The 22,258-nt window shown below is 41.6% G+C and overlaps 1 long non-coding RNA gene across 1 annotated transcript in view; it reads left to right on the top strand.

Moving 5' to 3' along the window:
- The first annotated feature begins 264 nt into the window (after nt 1-264).
- LOC117522921 overlaps nt 265-22,258 on the top strand; it is a 1,044,039-nt gene continuing 1,022,045 nt past the window's right edge. Inside the window, exon 1 of the long non-coding RNA XR_004564374.1 lies at nt 265-338. This is a non-coding gene — a long non-coding RNA (uncharacterized LOC117522921). The remainder of the gene's footprint in view (nt 339-22,258) is intronic.

Here is a 22,258-nt window from a genome sequence, read left to right on the forward strand (position 1 = left end):
AATTGATGTAGATCAGTGGGACAGGAGCTCGGTTACCAAAATGTAGACATGGCTTTGGTACAGGTAACATCCCAGCAGGTCTACTCCCATTTCGTCTACTTTCACACTGAATAGTATTCCCATTTCGTCTACTACATACATTATGGCCATTCTCATGTTATATTAGGGTTAGGGGAATCTAAGTAGACATAATGGGAATAACTGGGAATTGCAGGTAGACAAAATGGGAATAGACCAGTTGGGAGGAGGCCAACTGAGATTACGCCCAAATAGATCGTTGTCATTTGATTGGTGTTTTGTGTCATGTGATATTGAACATTCCTCCCATTTGCCATTTTGTTCCAGTTACCATGCATTTTTGGTTCTATTTACTGTGCAAATACTGTGGTTCTATACGTCTTGTGCACACCACAGCCACCACGCACTCACACTAGCGGCGACGACGCTTATCTTAAAAACAAACATGGCAGGGTTTGTGTTGTTGAAAGACGATGATTTGAACAAGCTTATTGAGTTACTGCTCATTCTTCTAACACACACACACACACACACAAATCCAATATGTTGTAAACCATCTGGAGGCATTTGCAGTACTTGCTGTCGGATGAAGAGTTCGACAAATTTGTCTCAATTTTTTGCTGGGCTGAGAAAAGCAAACGGCAGTTTGTACATGGAGTCAATGCAGCACATCAGGTATGGACTACATCGTCAGGATTGTTTTTGAACTACATGACTGTTTCTTGCAAGTTGACTATAGCTATTTTGGATGGTATTTAAAGTTCACGTTGGACTGTTTTGGAACCTCTTCACCTCAGTGGACCAGTGACGCACACCAAAATGTAACTCCCTTTTCTCTTGTTTATAAATTAATAAATATGAAATGACAGGGATCTATTTTAGGCATTCCATAAAACAAATAATGAATGTTTTTTTTTTTATTTGTGTAATGGCAAGAATATTTCATTCAGTGAAAGATGAAATGTTCCATCTTTCACCTCATGAAATATTCTTGCCATTGCATTTCATAAACATTATTTGTATAATATATGCTGGTACAAAATGGGTATTTCTGAGTAGGTGAAATGGGAGTAGGCCACCTGGGCATAAACCTTGGTATAACATGTTCAACAGGGAACCACCCTTCGTCAGACTCTTGTCGTCTGCTTCACGCTGCAGAATCCGGGGACAAGCCACATGCCTCAGGGTCTACATAAAATTTATGCTGCATTCACATATTAGTCGTAACTCCTTTATAGGGCCAGTTGGTGCCTGTACTTATCTCTGGATTCCATAGCGTCACATGGATGAAGAGTCGACTCCCCCCCCCGGACCGGATGCAGCCATGACCAGCCATGGCCAGTACCCATTTACAGCTGGGTGGACTGACACATTGTAGATTAAATGCTTTATCCAATGAGACAGACAGATAGATTGGGCGGGATTAAAATTCAGATGTGCATATTAGCAGACCAGCTCCTTTTTCACTCTGCTACCTGCTGTGGCAGATGGTAAACTGAATGTTTCATTGTTCTGAATGAGGGTGTTAATGGTAAATGATGTCATCGCTGGCTGTGAGCACAGCAACCGCACACTGCGATGGCACTTGCTGTCAAAAGTCAAAAAGTTTCAACTTTTACCGCCTGCCGCTGAGACAGAGATGAGCTAAATGTTGTTTTATCTTTATCAGAGAAAAAGACAGTGGCTGGGTTTCAATAAGAGATTTGTGCAAACGTTTAGTGATATTTTCAGAAAGTTGATTAAAAAATAGTTGGGAAATGACAGCAACCCTTGAATTATTGAATTCTACTACTAGGTTTTGTCCTTCCTCAAGAACTGTAATCCCAGTAGGTAATGGTGGCAGATGGGCAAGTCCCTTAAATATTGGTATATTTTGTTGTTCTTTAAAGCCAATATTGTGTTAACATCATCTCTAATAACCTTTAACAAGCTGTTCATCTCTTACTTTGTCCACATATTTTGAATCTCATGAAATAGCCCCTCATGCAAGCATAAAACTGATATTTTACTTTTTTTCTAAATACGTGTTTCCATTCAGCATATTTTAATTTTTGTACTTAAGTTTGACCTATTTAGAGAGTAATGGAAACCCACCTAGTGAAAGATGCATTATTTAAGTGCAGAGAGTCACCTGGATTTAATCCTGGTTCAGGCAGCACCTGATCAGTTTATAGATGAAGCAGAAGCAATAGGTCCAAGGTGCCTCCACTCAGCCAATCAGCAGCTTTCTCCTCCCAACACCTGGGCACATACAATCAGTGCAAATACCACCAGGACTGTGTGTGTGCATTTTCTTTCATAGCTTGTTGTTACATTTTGCTAATCTTATATTTTTTTTGATGTTTGATTTGTGGCACTAGTGTATGCTGGATGTGTTTGTTGTTGAATAAAACTTTAACATTTTTACAATAAGTATTTTTAAGCTGTCAATCATCAATCAAAAAAGCATTGGGTGTGCACAGGAACATCTGTACAGCTGTACACGAGAGACTGCACTTTTCAAGTGAAACCTCACGCTGACCATAATGGTGGTTAAAAAATTAAAATAATAAGACTTTATCACGTCACATGCTAGAGGATACGTTCTGCATTCGTACAGCGTTGAAATGTCAAAATGAAATATTCAACGCATTCTCATCTGAGTTTTTATAATGTGCTGGATGTAGGAGAAAAATAACAAAAGTACAGTCACGTGTTCCAGCTCATGGGAGGAAAATCATCCAGGCAATTGCAAAAGACGAAATGACGTGCAGAAGGGCGGAAGCATTTGCAAGACTGATTAAAGGCCAACAGAAGCTGCAGGGGAAAACCGATACAACAGGTGGGAATGTGTTCGTTTCTGCTTTTGCTTCTAAGCAGAGCTGCTTTCATTTTTTTAAATAATGCAACATGCTGCAACTTCATGTGGGCAATAATCTGCAGAACATGTATTATTATTGCTTATCCTTGCACACACTGTTTGATGCACATTTTACTCTACTTGCACCCATCTTGTGTGTTTTTTACAACCCCTGGCAATAATTATGGAATCACCGGCCTCGGAGGATGTTCATTCAGTTGTTTAATTTTGTAGAAAAAAAGCAGATCACAGACATGACACAAAACTAAAGTCATTTCAAATGGCAACTTTCTGGCTTTAAGAAACACTATAGTAATATGTCTCAAAAATCGAAAATGCACAACAAAACAAATGAACAAATGGGAGGAAACTGGAGTCAACGTCTGTGACAGAACTGTAAGAAACCGCCTAAAGGAAATGGGATTTACATACAGAAAAGCTAAATCAAATCAATTTTATTTATATAGCGCCAAATCACAACAAACAGTTGCCCCAAGGCGCTTTATATTGTAAGGCAAAAGCCATACAATAATTACAGAAAAACCCCAATGGTCAAAACGACCCCCTGTGAACAAGCACTTGGCAACAGTGGGAAGGAAAAACTCCCTTTTAACAGGAAGAAACCTCCAGCAGAACCAGGCTCAGGGAGGGGCAGTCTTCTGCTGGGACTGGTTGGGGCTGAGGGGAGAGAATCAGGAAAAAGACATGCTGTGGAAGAGAGCAGAGATCAATCACTAATGATTAAATGCAGTGGTGCATACAGAGCAAAAGGAGAAAGAAACACTCAGTGCATCATGGGAACCCCCCAGCAGTCTAAGTCTATAGCAGAATTAACAGGAAGCCAATGAGGCCAATATGGGTGAAATATGCTCTCTCCTTCTAGTCCCCGTCAGTACTCTAGCTGCAGCATTTTGAATTAAGTGAAGGCTTTTCAGGGAACTTTTAGGACAACCTGATAATAATGAATTACAGTAGTCCAGCCTAGAGGAAATAAATGCATGAATTAGTTTTTCAGCATCACTCTGAGACAAGACCTTTCTAATTTTAGAGATATTGCGCAAATGCAAAAAAGCAGTCCTACATATTTGCTTAATATGCGCATTGAAGGACATATCCTGATCAAAAATGACTCCAAGATTTCTCACAGTATTACTAGAGGTCACGGTAATGCCATCCAGAGTAAGGATCTGGTTAGACACCATGTTTCTAAGATTTGTGAGGCCAAGTACAATAACTTCAGTTTTATCTGAGTTTAAAAGCAGGAAATTAGAGGTCATCCATGTCTTTATGTCTGTAAGACAATCCTGCAGTTTAGCTAATTGGTGTGTGTCCTCTGGCTTCATGGATAGATAAAGCTGGGTATCATCTGCGTAACAATGAAAATTTAAGCAATACCGTCTAATAATACTGCCTAAGGGAAGCATGTATAAAGTGAATAAAATTGGTCCTCGCACAGAACCTTGTGGAACTCCATAATTAACCTTAGTCTGTGAAGAAGACTCCCCATTTACATGAACAAATTGTAATCTATTAGATAAATATGATTCAAACCACCACAGCGCAGTGCCTTTAATACCTATGGCATGCTCTAATCTCTGTAATAAAATTTTATGGTCAACAGTATCAAAAGCAGCACTGAAGTCTAACAGGACAAGCACAGAGATGAGTCCACTGTCTGAGGCCATAAGAAGATCATTTGTAACCTTCACTAATGCTGTTTCTGTACTATGATGAATTCTAAAACCTGACTGAAACTCTTCAAATAGACCATTCCTCTGCAGATGATCAGTTAGCTGTTTTACAACTACCCTTTCAAAAAATTTTGAGAGAAAAGGAAGGTTGGAGATTGGCCTGTGGTACATAGCCAACTAATAAAGATAGATTGATCATATTTAAGATTGAAGCATTAATGGTAGGGCTTCCTTGAGCAGCCTGGTAGGAATGGGGTCTAATAGATATGTTGATGGTTTGGATGAAGTAACTAATGAAAATAACTCAGACAGAACAATCGGAGAGAAACCAAATACCGGCATCACTTCTAAATTAGTGAGACGCCATTTCCTCTCCAACTTGTAAAACTATTGACGAGATAATCTATCTCACTCACAGAGTTTAGGTAGCTACTCTGCACTGTGTTGGTATATGGCATTGGAGAACATAAAGAAGGAATCATATCCTTAAACCTAGTTACAGCGCTTTCCGAAAGACTTCTACTGTAATGAAACTTATTCCCCAATGCTGGGTAGTCCATTAAAGTAAATGTAAATGTTATTAAGAAATGATCAGACAGAAGGGGGTTTTCAGGGAATACTGTTAAGTCTTCAATTTCCATACCATAAGTCAGAACAAGATCTAAAGTATGGTTAAAGTGGTGGGTGGACTCATTTACATTTTGAGCGAAGCCAATTAAAGGAAAGCCATCATTAACACCTAAACAGAAAAAAACAAGGTTACAATGGGCTAAGGAAAAGCAATCGTGGACTGTGGATGACTGGATGAAAGTCATATTCAGTACTGAATCTCGAATCTGCATTGGGCAAGGTGATGATGCTGGAACTTTTGTTTGGTGCTGTTCCAATGAGATTTATAAAGATGACTGCCTGAAGAGAACATGTAAATTTCCACAGTCATTGATGATATGGGGCTGCATGTCAGGTAAAGGCACTGGGGAGATGGCTGTCATTACATCATCAATAAACGCACAAGTTTACGTTGATATTTTGGACACTTTTCTTATCCCATCAATTGAAAGGATGTTTGGGGATGATGAAATCATTTTTCAAGATGATAATGCATCTTGCCATAGAGCAAAAACTGTGAAAACATTCCTTGCAAAAAGACACATAGGGTCAATGTCATGGCCTGCAAATAGTCCGGATCTTAATCCAATTGAAAATCTTTGGTGGAAGTTGAAGAAAATGGTCCATGACAAGGCTCCAACCTGCAAAGCTGATCTGGCAACAGCAATCAGAGAAAGTTGGAGCCAGATTGATGAAGAGTACTGTTTGTCACTCATTAAGTCCATGCCTTAGAGACTGCAAGCTGTTATAAAAGCCAGAGGTGGTGCAACAAAATACTAGTGATGTGTTGGAGCGTTCTTTTGTTTTTCACGATTCCATAATTTTTTCCTCAGAATTGAGTGATTCCATATTTTTTCCCTCTGCTTGGTCTAAAAAAGTAAACGTTACTGACTGCCACAATTTTTTTTCCCCTGATTTCTTATAGTGTTTCTTAAAGCCAGAAAGTTGCCATTTGAAATGACTTTAGTTTTGGGTCATGTCTGTGATCTGCTTTTTTCTACAAAATTAAACAACTGAATGAACATCCTCCGAGGCCGATGATTCCATAATTATTGCCAGGGGTTGTATATTCTCACAGTGTGTGTGCAGCTACACATTCGGACACTGGTATTCAGTCCATACACAAAGAAAGACACAAATACACACACATATTCTGGAGCTGTACACCTCTGATTATGAACTATGGCAACAATTAGATATAATGGTCAATAATAATAACAGCAATTTTAATGCTTATGGTAATGATTAAACACCAGAAAAATATTCACTGAATTATATTTTAAGTACCAGTTTTGTTATTCAAGCGTGTATTTTCTTTATTGTTTTACAAGTCAATCAGATTCAGAGACTGAATTATGATCAGGTTGTTAGGAAAAAAAGCAGCTCTGACCAAACTTAATTGCAGACCAGCAAGCCAATTACAAAAACAACACACACACACAAAATCAATATTTTAAAGTCAATTTAGTTTCAGACTGACTTTATCTACCATCAAACAAAAGTGCAGAAAATAAAACTGACATGAAGTCAGAAACAGAAGTACAATTACCCAATTGCATATTTTGGTAATTTGCCTGAGAAAGTTTTGCATTTACAACCCCAATTCCAATGAAGTTGGGATGTTGTGTAAAATGTAAATAAAAGCAGAATACAATGATTTACAAATCCTCTTCAACCTATATTCAATTGAATACACCACAAAGACAAGATATTTAATGTTCAAACTGATAAACTTTGTGCAAATATTTGCTCATTTTGAAATGGATGCCTGCAACACGTTTCAAAAAAGCTGGGACGGGTATGTGACACAGTGTTACAGTAGTATGTCACTGTTACATCACCTTTCCTTCTAACAACACTCAATAAGCGTCTGGGAACTGAGGACACTAACTGTGTGTGTCATGATTGGGTATAAAAGGAGCATCCCCAAAAGGCTCAGCCATTCACAAGCAAAGATGGGGTGAGGATCACCACTTTGTGAACACCTGTTTGATAAAATAGTCCAACAGTTTAAGAACAATGTTTCTCAACATTCAATCGCAAGGAATTTAGGGATTCCATCCTCTACAGTCCATAATATATTCAGAAGATTCAGAGAATCTGGAGAACTTTCTGCACGTAAGAATTCCAGCTTCCAAAAAAAAAAAAAAAAAAAACTAAAAGGAAGAAAAGTACATTGGCTTCAGGAAAAAGCAGGAAAAAAAAGATACTGGTTGTCAAAAAAAACAAAAAAAAAAACAAAAATGGAACTCAAGGCCACCAGGTTCCAAGGAACAGTGGAAGCCAATGAAGTCAACTTTCAGAAATGGATAGAAAGCAAGGAGGCTTAGTTCCTCCAAATTCTGAAAGTGAAAGACAGTAGCTTCTGGAAGTAACTGGCAGCTATGGTGGAGATCTTCTGGAAAGAGTTGGAAGCCAAAGAGGAGTGCTTCCAAACAGAGTTGCCCTCCCAGAAGAATGCATCCTGAGGCCATGTTTTTACTGATGTTTGTGTGGTAGTTGGTTTTATGACAACAAAGGTTCTCATAAAGTATTGCATCTTTACAAAACTTGGTGGATTAATGACTTTTATCACAGGGAAGAATACACAGAGGAAGAACAGAGATTTCATTCAACCACATCCTGAAACTACAGCATTTCACATCTAGTTTCAATCCCTGTTCAAGATCATCTTTGCCTCACATCCAGTCCTATCACCTGGAGAAGGTCACGTCTATGTTTGTCTCTCTTTCTGCCAGCTGCTATGTGATGCATATTCTGAAAGCTGAGATTGTTGTGAACACTTAGATATGCAACACATGAGCATTATATGAAAAAGAGGTACCCTTTTAAAATGGGAATTACTGAAAGTATGGTAAAAATCTAGAAAATACTCCCATATCCTACTGCAGTTGCTGAGCTAAATGATCTTAACCATAAAACTGGTTTGATATTTTACCAAATTATAGAAAGGTGCAGTGTTTGCCATACAAAAGAAGCTGAAGCTCGGTTGCTTTTAGCTTTATGAATACTCTGTTTTAGTATTCAGCAGTATATTTGTGAACAAAACCTACAATTTCCACTTTTAAAATATGAAACCAACAAACCCCTAGTGTACCTATCACAGCAGAAACAAACAAAAAGACACCAATGGACAAGCATATAATATGTAAACCCATAAAGGCAAATAGCAGCCATGGAGTGTGCATGTGTGTGTGCGTGCGTGCATTCTCCCAGGTGTGCACATCACAGAGGTACAACTGAAGGTGAGTTTCTGATCAGCAGACCTGCTTTGGAAATGATAGCTCTGCTGCCCCCCCCCCCCCCCCCCCCCCCCTAAAAGGCTCATGTCTGTTTTGTGGAATCCAATCTCGTCTGCAGTGACAGAATCCCCAGACAGTTCACCTGCTTCTATTCATACCGGTAGGTTCCTGTAGACAAGGGATCATATCTGCTGGGAGAGGCGAGAGGATTACCTTTTCCCAAAGAAAAGACAGGGACGGGCAGCTTAGATGACTTCTTGAAAACCAACTCGTTTTGGCTCCAGGCACCCTTCTCATCCTCTCCTTCTTTATCGCTCCCATCTTCTGTTCCTCAGGACTGCGCTGAGGTCAGCAGGAAGAAGTGCGTGTAATCGGGCCCATTCGTCTCGTACGTGTGCACGCGTTTGAGGGTGAATGCTGCCTGTGTTGTGCACGTTGACTTATTTGTGTATCCAGTTGCGTTTGAACATTCGAACAGCGTGTTCTTTTATTGCAAACGTCTTTGTATGATTGCGTTGTGCGGGACGACACAGGTCTTTGGTGACTTTGATCCTTTAAAAGCTCGGTGAGACAGCAGTCGTTTTGTGTGAAAGCGCACTGGTGATACGGAGGTGCGCAAAGGGCCGGCCCATTGTTCCCGCTGGACCACACTTCGCTGTGCACCTTGCGTCTCCAAATCCTCCGCGCTGTCATGCCTGAGGTGGCACACAGGGGGAAACGTGTCAGTCCTCTGTAGTGGGCTTAGAACTGAATTGCAAGACAGAGGATCAGAGCAGCGGGTGTGTGCGCCGTGGGGTTTGCTTAGTGTTTGAGTTCTCAGCCCCCCTCAGCCTCTGTGGGCTTCGTCGTCTCGCTCTCGTTTTACAGTATCAGTGGCTTCACTCTGATTGTTCTTTATTGGCACAGGCGGGTGTCTGTGAGGTTTTTTCACCACCTGCTGGGGGAAACAAAAGACAATATAGTTGTCTTTTTTTGTTCCAACGTCTCACAAGCTCTTTCAGGCTGCTACTTACATAGCTTTTTTGTTCTTTTTCAGTAAAGGGAAGCGGGGACCATCATGACTGTGAGTGATCTGGATCCACATCAGGATGTGGTTGTTCAGAAATAGTCCTGATCTTCTCTTCACCAGCACACGAGCTGACATCATCAAACACATGCTGGTCTCTGAGTCCATTCTCTTTAGACTGGAGGCGCTGAAACTTGCACCTTTGACGGTCCATAAATTAATCTGGATGGAGGGCTGGCGGCCAAAAATGAATGTTTGTGTGAATTACAATGTTATGTTTTAGGGTCAGCACGGTTGTTTAGTGGTTAGCACTGTTGCCTCATAGCAAAAAGGTCATGGGATCGAGTCCCACCTGTGGCTTTTCTGTGTGGAGTTTGCAGGTTCTCCCCATGTGTACGTGGGTTCCCTCCGGGTGCTCCGGCTTCCTCCCACATCCAAAGACAAGCAGGTTAGGTGGAGTGGAAACTTTAAATTGTCCGTAGGTGTGCGGGTGTGAATGTGTCTGTCTATATGTGGCCCTGCGACAGACTGGCGTCCTAGCCGAGGTGTGCTTCGCCTCACGCCCTATGACTGCTGGGATAGACTTCAGCATGACCAAAAACTGGATGACACACAGTACATGACAGTGAGTGGGTTTGAGAAAAAAACATTGCGGAGATGGGGGTAATGCTAGACTTTTATTATGTCGATAGGAGTCAAAATCTGTGGAGCAGATGTCAGATTTTGACATCTGACACCTTCTATTCAAAACTCTGACTGCTCACTTTTGTGCAGCCAGCAGTTACTTAACCAGCGTTTTTAACATTGCTGTGCTGTCAGCTGACCACTGGTAAGATCAGAAAATAATAAGCTGATTAGTCAATTCCAAATACAAGTTGCTATACAGAAGATAGTGTCTGGTAAGAAAATCTATAATCAAAGCACTGCAGATGTGTCAAAATGATTGACACCCAAATTAATTCACATTTGGCATTAGCAAAAATAAATTTTCTGGTCTGGCGGCCCACCAGGCCAATAATACAGCAGGGCACACACACTGGAAACATAGTAAAATAGGTTTAATTTTGCAATTACAAAAAAGTGGATGTGCTTCAGAGACTGCAGAAATCATTGCTAAAATGTTTGAATGGAACACCATAAAATTGCTGTTAATGCTAATATATGTTGTAGAACTATTTCCTGCTGGCAGACCATTTCTGCACATGCAACAGTCTTACCTTGACCATGCCCCAATTACAGAATCACCTCAGCGGGTCTGATATGGATCCACGTGTTAGTATGGCACAAGGTTTGACACATGGAGTACAGTGTTTGTTAAACATTTCCTCAAAAACAAACAAAAAATCCATCTAAAAAGGGTGATCATTTACATTTAATGAATTTCCACCTTGAGTGTTAGTCAGTTTTTTTTTTAATCTTTTTTTTTTTTTTTTTGGAGCCAACTATATAGACAGCAACTAGGCAGCATTTCACACTGTGCACAAATATCATAATGCATGTGTGTGTGTGTGTTCAGGTTTTAAATATTCATCAGACAGCATCATTGTTTTTGGAGGACTACATATGGGGTCATTACAGCAATAGTTTATAACCGCATAAACAACAGCCTTCTGGTGCAGATGGACTAAACTTTAATGTCAAACAGACAGCGAATGCCACAAACACTGCTGTGTGTGTGTGTGTGTGTGGGTGTGTGTGTGTGTGTGTGTGTGTGTGTGTGTGTGGTGTGTGTGTGTGTGTGTGTGTGTGTGTGTGTGGTGTGTGTGTGTGTGTGTGTGTAATGCAAAACCTGCAATGTCACTGTAAGCATTTAAACTTATGCATGTGCTTTGGATGTGCACGTGGGGGGAAGGTGGGCATGTTAAATGTGAAACAGACAGTGGCGATGTCTCAGTGACACGGAGGGAAAAGCGTGACCGTCCAAACTGCCCCCTCGAGAATCTGAGAATCTGTCTGCAAGTTAGTGTGTGAGAGTGAGAGGAGAGCAGGAGACCAGGTGAGACATTTGAGTCACAACCTGGATGTTAGTGAAAAATCATCACATAAAAAAAGACACATAATGTTCTTTTAAAAAGCAGAACAATGCAAAAATAAAAACTAGACATTCGTCACGAAATGCCCCGCATACAATAGTATTTTCCATGTAAAGTGCAGCAATATGTGCATGTGTGGGGTAGGTATTTGGTTGAACCCTCATGTGTTTGATGTAAACTGGGATACACACTGGAAAAAATGGAGACTGACATTATATTTATTTAGAGGATGTGGCCAACAGTGACCATAAAAAGTCGGTAGCCTTCGAACAAATGCAAATATTGGAAATTTTTTTAAAAGTAGGTCAAGGTCACCGGCCTTTGAACCCAAGTACTCCTCCAAGGCATGTATGTACCCACCAAATATGAAGTTTTTGCAAGCAATAGGTGACGAGGTACATTGCAGCGAACAAATTTCAGGCGAAGGATTTGACAGTTGTGACCATTGGTGACCTTGAAAAGTAGGTCAAGGCCACAGACCTTCAAACCCATGTGAAGTACTCTTCCAAGGCATGTACCCATCAAATATGAAGTTTTTGCAAGCAATAGGTGCTGAACTACGTTGCGGCGAACGAATTGTGGACAGACAGACGAACAGATGGACAGACGGATGGATGGACAACCCGCATGCTATATGCCCCGCCTCGCAGCATAAAAATAGAACTGCGCTCATTCACTTCCCTGTACCAAACATAAATAATCCAAGATTGTTGCTTATATATTGTGGCTTCCCCAAGCCACAATCTGGGTGCACCTATCTTTGTGTAATTTTGCCCATTCCTCTTTGCAGCACCTCTCAAGCTCCATCAGGTTGGATGTGGAGCGTCGGTGCACAGCCATTTTCAGATCTCTCCAGAGATGTTCAATCAGGTTTGGGCTCTGGCTGGGCCACTCGGGGACATTCACAGAGTTGTCCTGAAGCCATTCCTTTGATATCTTGGCTGTGTGCTTTGGGTCATTGTCCTGCTGAAAGATGAACTGTCACCCCAGTCTGAGGTCAAGAGTGCTCTGGAGCAGGTTTTCATCCAGGATGTGTCTGTACATTGCTGCATTCATCTTTCCCTCAATCCTGACTCGTCTCCCAGTTCCTGCTGCTGAAAACATCCCCACAGCATGATGTTGCCACCACCATGCTTCACTGTAGGGATGGTGCCTGGTTTCCACCAAACATGACGCCTGGCATTCACACCAAAGAGTTCAATCTTTGTCTCATCAGACCAGAGAATTTTGTTTTTCATGGTCTGAGAGTCCTTTAGATGCCTTTAGCAAACTCCAGGCTGCCATGTGCCTTTTACTAAGGAGTGGCTTCCGTCTGACCACTTTACCATACAGGCCTGACAGAGTGACCATCAGGTTCTTGGTCTTCTCCCTGACTGAGGCCCTTCTCCCTCAATCGCTCAGTTTAGACAGATGTCCACCTCTAGGAAGAGTCCTGGTGGATCTGAACTTCTTCCATTTACAGATGATGGAGGCCACTGTGCTCAAGAGGGACCTTCAAAATGGCAGAAATGTTTCTGTACCCTTCCCCATAATTGTGTCTCAAGACAATCCTGTCTCAGAGGTCTACAGACAATGCCTTTCACTTCATGCTTGGTTTGTTCTCTGACACGCACTGTCAACTGTGGGACCTTATATGTAGACAGGTGTGTGTCTTTCCAAATCATATCCAATCAACTGAATTTACCCCACGTGGACTCCAATTAAGTTGTAGACACATCTCAAGGATGATCAGTGGAAACAGGATGAATTGCTGCATTTGTTTCTTTGTCTGCAAACCTGCTGGTCTCACCAAGCCTTCAAAGGTCTTCAGGTCTGCAAATGTTTGGGACGGGAGTTGTGCACGACTGCACGTGTGTCGGTTTGTTGCATGTGTGCGTTTGTGTGTTCCATGAATGCATTGACATTTAGGTCCGCCATCACATCCACAAACACCTCCCAAGGCCTTTTCATCAGTTCCTACAGCTCTCTATAAAGTACAAACTACCTTCCTCAGCTGGAGAAAATCCCACCACAGCTCAGTGGAGCTGCATAACTCAGCGACAAGTCATGGCTTTCCAAAACAAAAAAAAACAAAAAAATGAAAGAAAGAAAATCGTGCACACAAAAAAAATTGCATCATCAATCTATGCCATGTGCTTTGTTTATGAGCAGAAACTAGACCATTACAAATTAGATTAAAAGTGGAAAAGAGGGTGAAAGGGAACACAGAGGGAAGTGTTGCAGTTCAGACAATAAATCAGCGCAAAAGTGGACTTTTCATTTTGTCGTAAATGTCAACGGCTGTGTGAACTCTCAGTGAATGCGTGCACTTAATCTGCTTTATTAAGTTATGTGTTTCTCTCTGTCATTTCATTTAAGCCATCTTATCATCACACCTTTATTCTCTTTCTGTCCTGACTTTGTGATTCTCCAAAAGTCTCTGTGTAAACGTAAACTTCCACAAGGCTTTCAAGATGAAAGTAACTGACAAGCTCATTTCAAGCTACATTTCAATCATACCTGCTCCTAATTTCCATCATCCATCCAGCATCCACCAGTCATCCAGCAGGTGGCAGTGTCGATCAGGTGGCTGACCTGCCAGCCACGTGAAGACGAAGTTGACAGAAAAGAAATGATAAACTAATGATATTTGCAGTCATTGAATTGAATCAGCGGTGTCTGTCTTCCCCGTGGATTTGCCAAAAGCTGATGCTGTTCCTGAGCTTCGAACCTCAAGTCCGAGTCAAGTCTCAAGTGTTTGAGGTCGAGTCACATGTCAAGTCTGAAGTCACTGTTTGTGCAACTGGAGTCTCAAACTCAAGTTCCCACGTCTGCATATCACATAAACACAACACAGGTGGTTTTATGGTTGATCTGGTGCAGAAAAATTCACCGACTTTAAATGACTTTGCCCTCCTTATATGCCCTTTTAATCTAGAAACATACATGTTGAAAGCATTTATTTTTTCTGAGTTAACGAACTGGAGGGGAGTGAGTCACTATCGATCTACTCACTCACACACACACTCAGTGCATTTTACAGAGTAAAGGCTTTTGCAAAACCTAGATGGGATGAAAATAATCCATCAGCCCTTTTTTTTGCAGGGGAAAACAAATAAATACATGAATCAAAATCGGGGCCTTTGTCTTTTCCTTGCATACGAGTGAAGAAAAAGCACTGAAAGTCACACTTGTACAGAAACACTATGGGGCGTTTCAAACTTTTGCACAGCACAGTGTACTGTCTATAATGACTTATTGTACTTACAGCGACGCCTCTTCTGTTTTTTCTTCCTGTTACTGTCTCTGTCTAATGTTACCAGGATGACAGCAGCTGAGCAGGCGCGTCCTCGTCTCAGAGCCTCGGGCCGACCTGCTTCGCCCAGAGTTGGACCAGAGCGAGCCCCTGGACAGATGCGCGGTGAGGACTGATTATCAGGCTGGAAATGTGAGACGAGACCGAGACAGATTAGCAGAACTGAATGCATGCATGCCAGCAGAAATCTCCATGAGGATTTATTTTAAAGGCACAAACTCTGTGTCAAAGTCGCCCATAGATGCTGCTGATCTGCAACAAACATTTCCTCAGAAAGGAATGCGACACCTGTAGGGTTCAGGACGTCACACCAGTGTACATTATTACAGTCGCACTAATTGTTCAAACAAACACCATAATCATTCAGAAAAATCGAATGCAGAGCACAGCAGAGGAACCGCCACCAGCTGTGCATCCATCAGATCATCTGCCTCTATAGGAATGCATAAATATATGGTAATACACTGCAGAGGCACACGTACACACACGTGCTCACAGCCTCAGGCTTACAGATGCACGAGCATGCAGCGAGCAGCACGCGGTGCACATTAGCAAACACAAACATGAACTGCACATGTGCTCAGAGGTGCATGAGGCTCTCACCCTTTTAGTGGTGCAGCACTGACCTGACTGTGGTTCTGCACTTCTGTTTCTCTGAGCGTCTAAAGGCCACCTGGGAGCTCCGTTGGACCGAACGGCTGCTGCTAACAGCTAGCACAATGCCAGGATCCAAACCTTGGGGATCTCATTACTTATATAACACTGCATTGTAAATTGATGTATAATAGGAGTTTATTTCTTGTTTCGTTTATCAACCCGACAACTGAAAATAAGTGACAAAAAGAAGCAGCTACACAGCATTTGAAGGAGCACACTATGGTTTCACTTATTCATTTTTCTTGAAATTTTTCCCCCCTTATGCCACCATCATGTTTTGTAAAAACATTCTGAGCACTGTCAGACAGACAAAATAAAGATACAAATGGGCCAATTCAATTTATTTATATAGCGCCAAATCAATCAATCAATCAATCAATTTTATTTATATAGCGCCAAATCACAACAAACAGTTGCCCCAAGGCGCTTTATATTATAAGGCAAGGCCATACAGTAATTACGGAAAAACCCCAACGGTCAAACGACCCCCTGTGAGCAAGCACTGGCGACAGTGGGAAGGAAAAACTCCCTTTTAACAGGAAGAAACCTCCAGCAGAACCAGGCTCAGGGAGGGGCATCTTCTGCTGGGACTGGTTGGGGCTGAGGGAGAGAACCAGGAAAAAGACATGCTGTGGAGGGGAGCAGAGATCAATCACTAATGATTAAATGCAGAGTGGTGCATACAGAGCAAAAAGAGAAAGAAACACTCAGTGCATCATGGAACCCCCCAGCAGTCCTAAGTCTATAGCAGCATAACTAAGGGATGGTTCAGGGTCACCTGATCCAGCCCTAACTATAAGCTTTTTCAAAAAGGAAAGTTTTTAAGCCTAATCTTAAAAGTAGAGAGGGTGTCTGTCTCCCTGATCTGATTTGGGAGCTGGTTCCACAGGAGAGGAGCCTGAAAGCTGAAGGCTCTGCCTCCCATTCTACTCTTACAAACCCTAGGAACTACAGTAAGCCTGCAGTTTGAGAGCGAAGTGCTCTATTGGGGTGATATGGTACTAGAGGTCCCTAAGATAAGATGGGACCTGATTATTCAAAACCTTATAAGTAAGAAGAAGAATTTTAAATTCTATTCTAGAATTAACAGGAAGCCAATGAATAGAGGCCAATATGGGTGAGATATGCTCTCTCCTCTAGTCCCTGCCAGCACTCTAGCTGCATTTTGAATTAACTGAAGGCTTTTCAGGGAACTTTTAGGACAACCTGATAATAATGAATTACAGTAGTCCAGCCTAGAGGAAATAAATGCATGAATTAGTTTTCAGCATCACTCTGAGACAAGACCTTTCTAATTTTAGAGATATTGCGTAAATGCAAAAAAGCAGTCCTACATATTTGTTTAATATGCGCATTGAATGACATATCCTGATCAAAATGACTCCAAGATTCCCACAGTATACTAGAGGTCAGGGTAATGCCATCCAGAGTAAGGTCTGGGTTAGACACCAGGTTTCTAAGATTTGTGGGGCCAAGTACAATAACTTCAGTTTTATCTGAGTTTAAAAGCAGGAATTAGAGGTCATCCATGTCTTTATGGCTGTAAGACAATCCTGCAGTTTAGCTAATTGGTGTGTGTCCTCTGCTTCATGGATAGATAAAGCTGGGTATCATCTGCGTAACAATGAAAAATTTAAGCAATGCGTCTAATAATACTGCCTAAGGGAAACATGTTAAGTGAATAAATTGGTCCTAGCACAGGAACCGTGTGGAACTCCATAGATTAACCTTAGTCTGTGAAGAAGATTCCCCATTTACATGAACGAATTGTAATCTATTAGATAAATATGATTCAAGACCACCGCAGAGCGCAGTGCCTTTAATACCTATGGCATGCTCTAATCTCTGTAATAAAATTTTATGGTCAACAGTATCAAAAGCAGCACTGAGGTCTAACAGAACAAGCACAGAGATGAGTCCACTGTCTGAGGCCATAAGAAGATCATTTGTAACCTTCACTAATGCTGTTTCTGTACTATGATGAATTCTACAAACCTGACTGAAACTCTCAAATAGACCATTCCTTCCTGCAGATGTCAGTTAGCTGTTTTACAACTACCCTTTCAAGGAATTTTTGAGAGAAAAGGAAGGGTTGGAGATTGGCCGATAATTAGCTAAGATAGCTGGGTCAAGTGATGGCTTTTAAGTAATGGTTTAATTACTGCCACCTTAAAAGCCTGTGTACTAATAAAGATAGATGATCAATTTAAGATTGAAGCATTAAATAATGGTATGACTTCCTTGAGCAGCCTGGTAGGATGGGGTCTAATAGACATGGTGATGGTTTGGAGGAAGTAACTAATGAAAATAACTCAGACAGAACAATCGGAGAGAAGAATCTAAACCAAATACCGGCATCACTGAAAGCAGCCAAAGATAACGATACGTTCTTTGGGATGGTTTATGAGTAATTTTTTCTCTAATAGTTAAATTTTATTAGCAAAGAAAGTCAATGAAGTCATTACTAGTTAAAGTTAAAGGATATACTCGGCTTAATAGAGCTCTGACTCCTTTGTCAGCCTGGCTACAGTTGCTGAAAAGAAACCTGGGGTTGTTCTTATTTTCTTCAATTAGTGATGAGTAAGGTAAGATGTCCTAGCTTTACGGAGGGCTTTTTTATAGAGCAACAGACTCTTTTTCCAGGCTAAGTGAAGATCTTCTAAATTAGTGAGACGCCATTTCCTCTCCAACTTACGGTTATCTGCTTTAAGCTGCGAGTTTGTGAGTTATACCACGAAGTCAGGCACTTCTGATTTAAAGCTCTCTTTTTCAGAGGAGCTACAGCATCCAAAAGTTGTCTTCAGTGAGGATGATAAAACTACTGACGAGATACTCTATCTCACTTACAGAGTTTAGGTAGCTACTCTGCACTGTGTGGTATATGGCAATTAGAGAACATAAAGAAGGAATCATATCCTTAAACGTAGTTACAGCGCTTTCTGAAAGACTTCTAGTGTAATGAAAGTTATTCCCCACTGCTGGGTAGTCCATCAGAGTAAATGTAAATGTTATTTGAAATGATCAGACAGAAGGGAGTTTTCAGGGATACTGTTAAGTCTTCAATTTCCATACCATAAGTCAGAACAAGATCTAAGATATGATTAAAGTGGTGGGGTGAACTCTTTACATTTTGAGCAAAGCCAGTGAGTCTAATAATAGATTAAATGCAGTGTTGAGGCTGTCATTCTCAGGCATCTGTGTGGATGTTAAAATCGCCCACTATATTATCTTATCTGAGCTAAGCACTAAGTCAGACAAAAGGACTGAAAATTCACAGAGAAACTCACAGTAAACTACCAGTGGGACGATAGATAATAACAAATAAACTGGTTTTTGGGACTTCCAATTTGGATGGACAAGACTAAGAGTCAAGCTTTCAAATGAATTAAAGCTCTGCTGGGTTTTTGATTAATTAATAAGCTGGAATGGAAGATTGCTGCTAATCCTCCGCCTCGGCCCGTGCTACGAGCATTCTGGCAGTTAGTGTGACTCGGGGGTGTTGACTCATTTAAACTACATATTCATCCTGCTGTAACCAGGTTTCTGTAAGGCAGAATAAAATCAATATGTTGATCAATTATTATATCATTTACTAACAGGGACTTAGAAGAGAGAGACCTAATGTTTAATAGACCACATTTAACTGTTTTAGTTTGTGGTGCAGTTGAAGGTGCTATATTATTTTTTCTTTTTGAATTTTTATGCTTAAATAGATTTTTGCTGGTTATTGGTGGTCTGGAGCAGGCACCGTCTCTACGGGATGGGGTATGAGGGGATGATCACAATGTAAGTCGCCCCGAGGTGCTTCACAAGGGTAACATCTAACCTAACCAACCCTCCCGAGCAAGCACGTAGGAACAGTGGGAAGGAAAAACTCTCTGGTTGTTTTTTGTGGAAGAAACCTCAAGCAGATCAGACTCAGAGGGGTGAACAAACTGCTTAGGCCGTTCTGACAGAAACAAATATCAAAACAATACACAAGTACAACAAAGGAACACTGCAGCGTATGGATGCACCATCAGGAAGTGGCGATACAAACGCTTGCCCACTCTGTGGACACCAGGGTACCGGATCAAGTAGGTGATTGCCTGTTGGGATGAAATATGGTGTGGACCTCGTGTGACACTATGGTAACCATGAAGACTGAACAGAGTACTGAACACAAGACAGCTAACGGGGGTCTTTAATTTCCCAGTTATCGGTCCAGGCTAAGGAGCTCTTAAGCAGCGTGTTTGTCGGCATGCAACAACGTTAGGACTGTTCAACAAACTCACACACAGGTGTCACAGGGCCCAACCCTGGATGTCGATTTTCTCGCTGTGCTGCACACGCCACAAGTCTTTTGAAGAAACAGTGAGGGTCAAGACTGGGCCCTGTTCAGACATCTTTGCATGCACCATCCCGGTTCGGGACTCGATCAAGAGACAAGCTTCCTCATCAGAGGAGGTGATTGTCCCAACCTCCTGTCAGGTTGGGGCATTCAACTTGTAGTTCTTGAAGGCTGCCTGGCTGGAACCGAAGCAAGTGGCTCACATACCTGTAGATGCCCCATATATAAAATCTCCAACTTTAGAGCAGAAATAAAAATGAGTACAGCCTAGTACAAAAAACCCCATTTATGGTCTCTATAAGCTTAGCTAGTTTCCCCTGCAGGGACATCAAAGGTGTAGGTCCAGATGTAAACAAAAGAAGGAAACAGGTGAGAGTTCAGAAGACGGGAAGACAGTCCTTCAGGCAACAACATCCACGAAGGAAGCAGCAAGTAAGCAAACCAGATAAACTGCAGGCGGTCAGTCAGATATCATAATAAAAGTGCAAGGAAAAAATGAACAAGGAGAACATGAGGAACCTTTTTCTCATGTATTTTGTAAAAGTTAGTGAGAAATAACACTTCTAATCTAAAAACCCTGTTTTGTAACCAGATAACAGCTCTGAAGTGACTTTTAAGACATGCTACGGCGATGTTAGCATGCTAACTAGCGGCACAGGAGTGTCACAGTGAAAAAATATTTGACTGAAACAAATGAAGTGAACTTTGATTGATTAAGCAGTTAAGCATGAAGTACAAACTCTGTGACGTTGGTGACATTAATGCCAGGTAGCCACGAGCTGACAACGCTCTGGGAATGCCCATCAAGACGACAGAAGCCAACTTGTCGCTCTCAGCTTTAGCTAGCTGCAGCTATTGTAGTGTGGTAGGAGCGCTGGACCATTGCCTTGACAATGAGCCCTCCTGGGGAGCCCCATTGTTAATATGAGTGATTTTTTATGATTGATATTAAGAAATATGGTGTTATAATGACTATTATATGAAAATGATTGACAGATTACCATCAAAAGCGTTTCGGAGATGGTGGCAGAATGTACTTTTGTGTGTTTGATGTGTTTGGAGGAAGACATCTGTGCACAAGATGAGATGGAAAACGCTGTTTAGCGATAGTCAAATTACAGCCATATTTTTTGCATTTTGCATAAAATTTCAATTAATAAGTAGCACCAAACTCAGCCTGTGTGACACATTTAATTCTGCGCACCGCTACAATTGCATGGTTGTGCTCTGCAGAATAGCGGAAATGGTTCACTAGTTACACCAGGGTTCCACAAATCTGACCCAAACTAATTTCTGTTTGCTTTTTTGACTGTTTGCTCAGGGAGGAGCCAAACGCTTCTGCTTCAGTGCCAGAATGATCATTTGTTAAAATGCCAAATAAATAAAATGACTGCAAGCTGTCTGTGTGACACAGGTGGAGTTCCAGAGTACTCAGCAGACCTCGCATACTGTATGAAGTTTCACGTTGGTGAATTGCACCATCAGTTCAGCGACCGCATTCCGTCTTCACCCTGAAACACTGTTGTGACTTTGTAAGACAATGGTGAAATTCAACCACCGCATAAGTCACAGAAAAACCAAAGTGGCCCAGGTTCTCAGCCCTACTTTTTCCCTCTGTTTTGGTTCCAAGTCTGACCAGAGTTCTGGCTCTGATTTCAATCTGCAGCAGCTTTCAGCATCACAGGGACAACATTAAATACTGTACAAAAAAAAAAGTCACTGTAACATGTAATCAGATATGCCATATGGCATTTTCTTCTTGACAGACAGAAGCCCAAACGTAAGGATGAAAACACAAACGTTTACACCAGCTGTCGCAGGTAACGCTGCAACCGTGCACGAGCACAAGAACACACAGTCACGTGCGCTGCCCGCCAGAAAGTCGGTGTGTTTTTCTGCAGGACAATCCTTCACTGTTTCCTCCAGTCTCCGAATTGGCTTCCTGGAGACCCAGCCCACAGACCTGAGTCAGAAACTATTAGTAACTCTCTTCATATTGCTGCGGCGAGCACACGGCGCTCCCACAGCGTGCGCCTGCTCACATCATCTCTCTGTGAGTTTAAACTTCAGCTCCCTTTCCATATTTATTTGAACGTGTGTTGGGCTTGAAACGCTTGCCAACTGGACACGCAGCAAAACGTCCTCTTTAATCACAAAAAATAATCTGCAGCTCCTCCAGTGTTGGCTTTTAAATAAATATCAGATTAAAAAAAAAATTTGCTTTTTGACCTGCTTGTTTATTGTTTGGGTTTTCTGAACCTTAAATTGACTGGAAAAAGAACCAACACTTTAATTTGACCAGTGATCACTGGTCCCAGGGTACACTGGTCCTAGGGTCCACCAGTCCAAGGGTCCACCAGTCCTAGGGTCCACTGGCCCTATGGTACACTGGTCCTAGGGTCTACCGGTCCCAGGGTCCACCAGTCCTAGGGTCCACTGGCCCTGTGGTCCACTGGTCCTTGGGTCCACTGGTTCTAGGGTCCACTAGTCCTAACCTCTTTATGTTATTTGATGTAATACTTTCAAATAGTTAACAAA

The sequence above is a fragment of the Thalassophryne amazonica genome, chromosome 13 (assembly GCF_902500255.1).
Source record: "Thalassophryne amazonica chromosome 13, fThaAma1.1, whole genome shotgun sequence".
NCBI classification, from domain to species: domain Eukaryota; kingdom Metazoa; phylum Chordata; class Actinopteri; order Batrachoidiformes; family Batrachoididae; genus Thalassophryne; species Thalassophryne amazonica.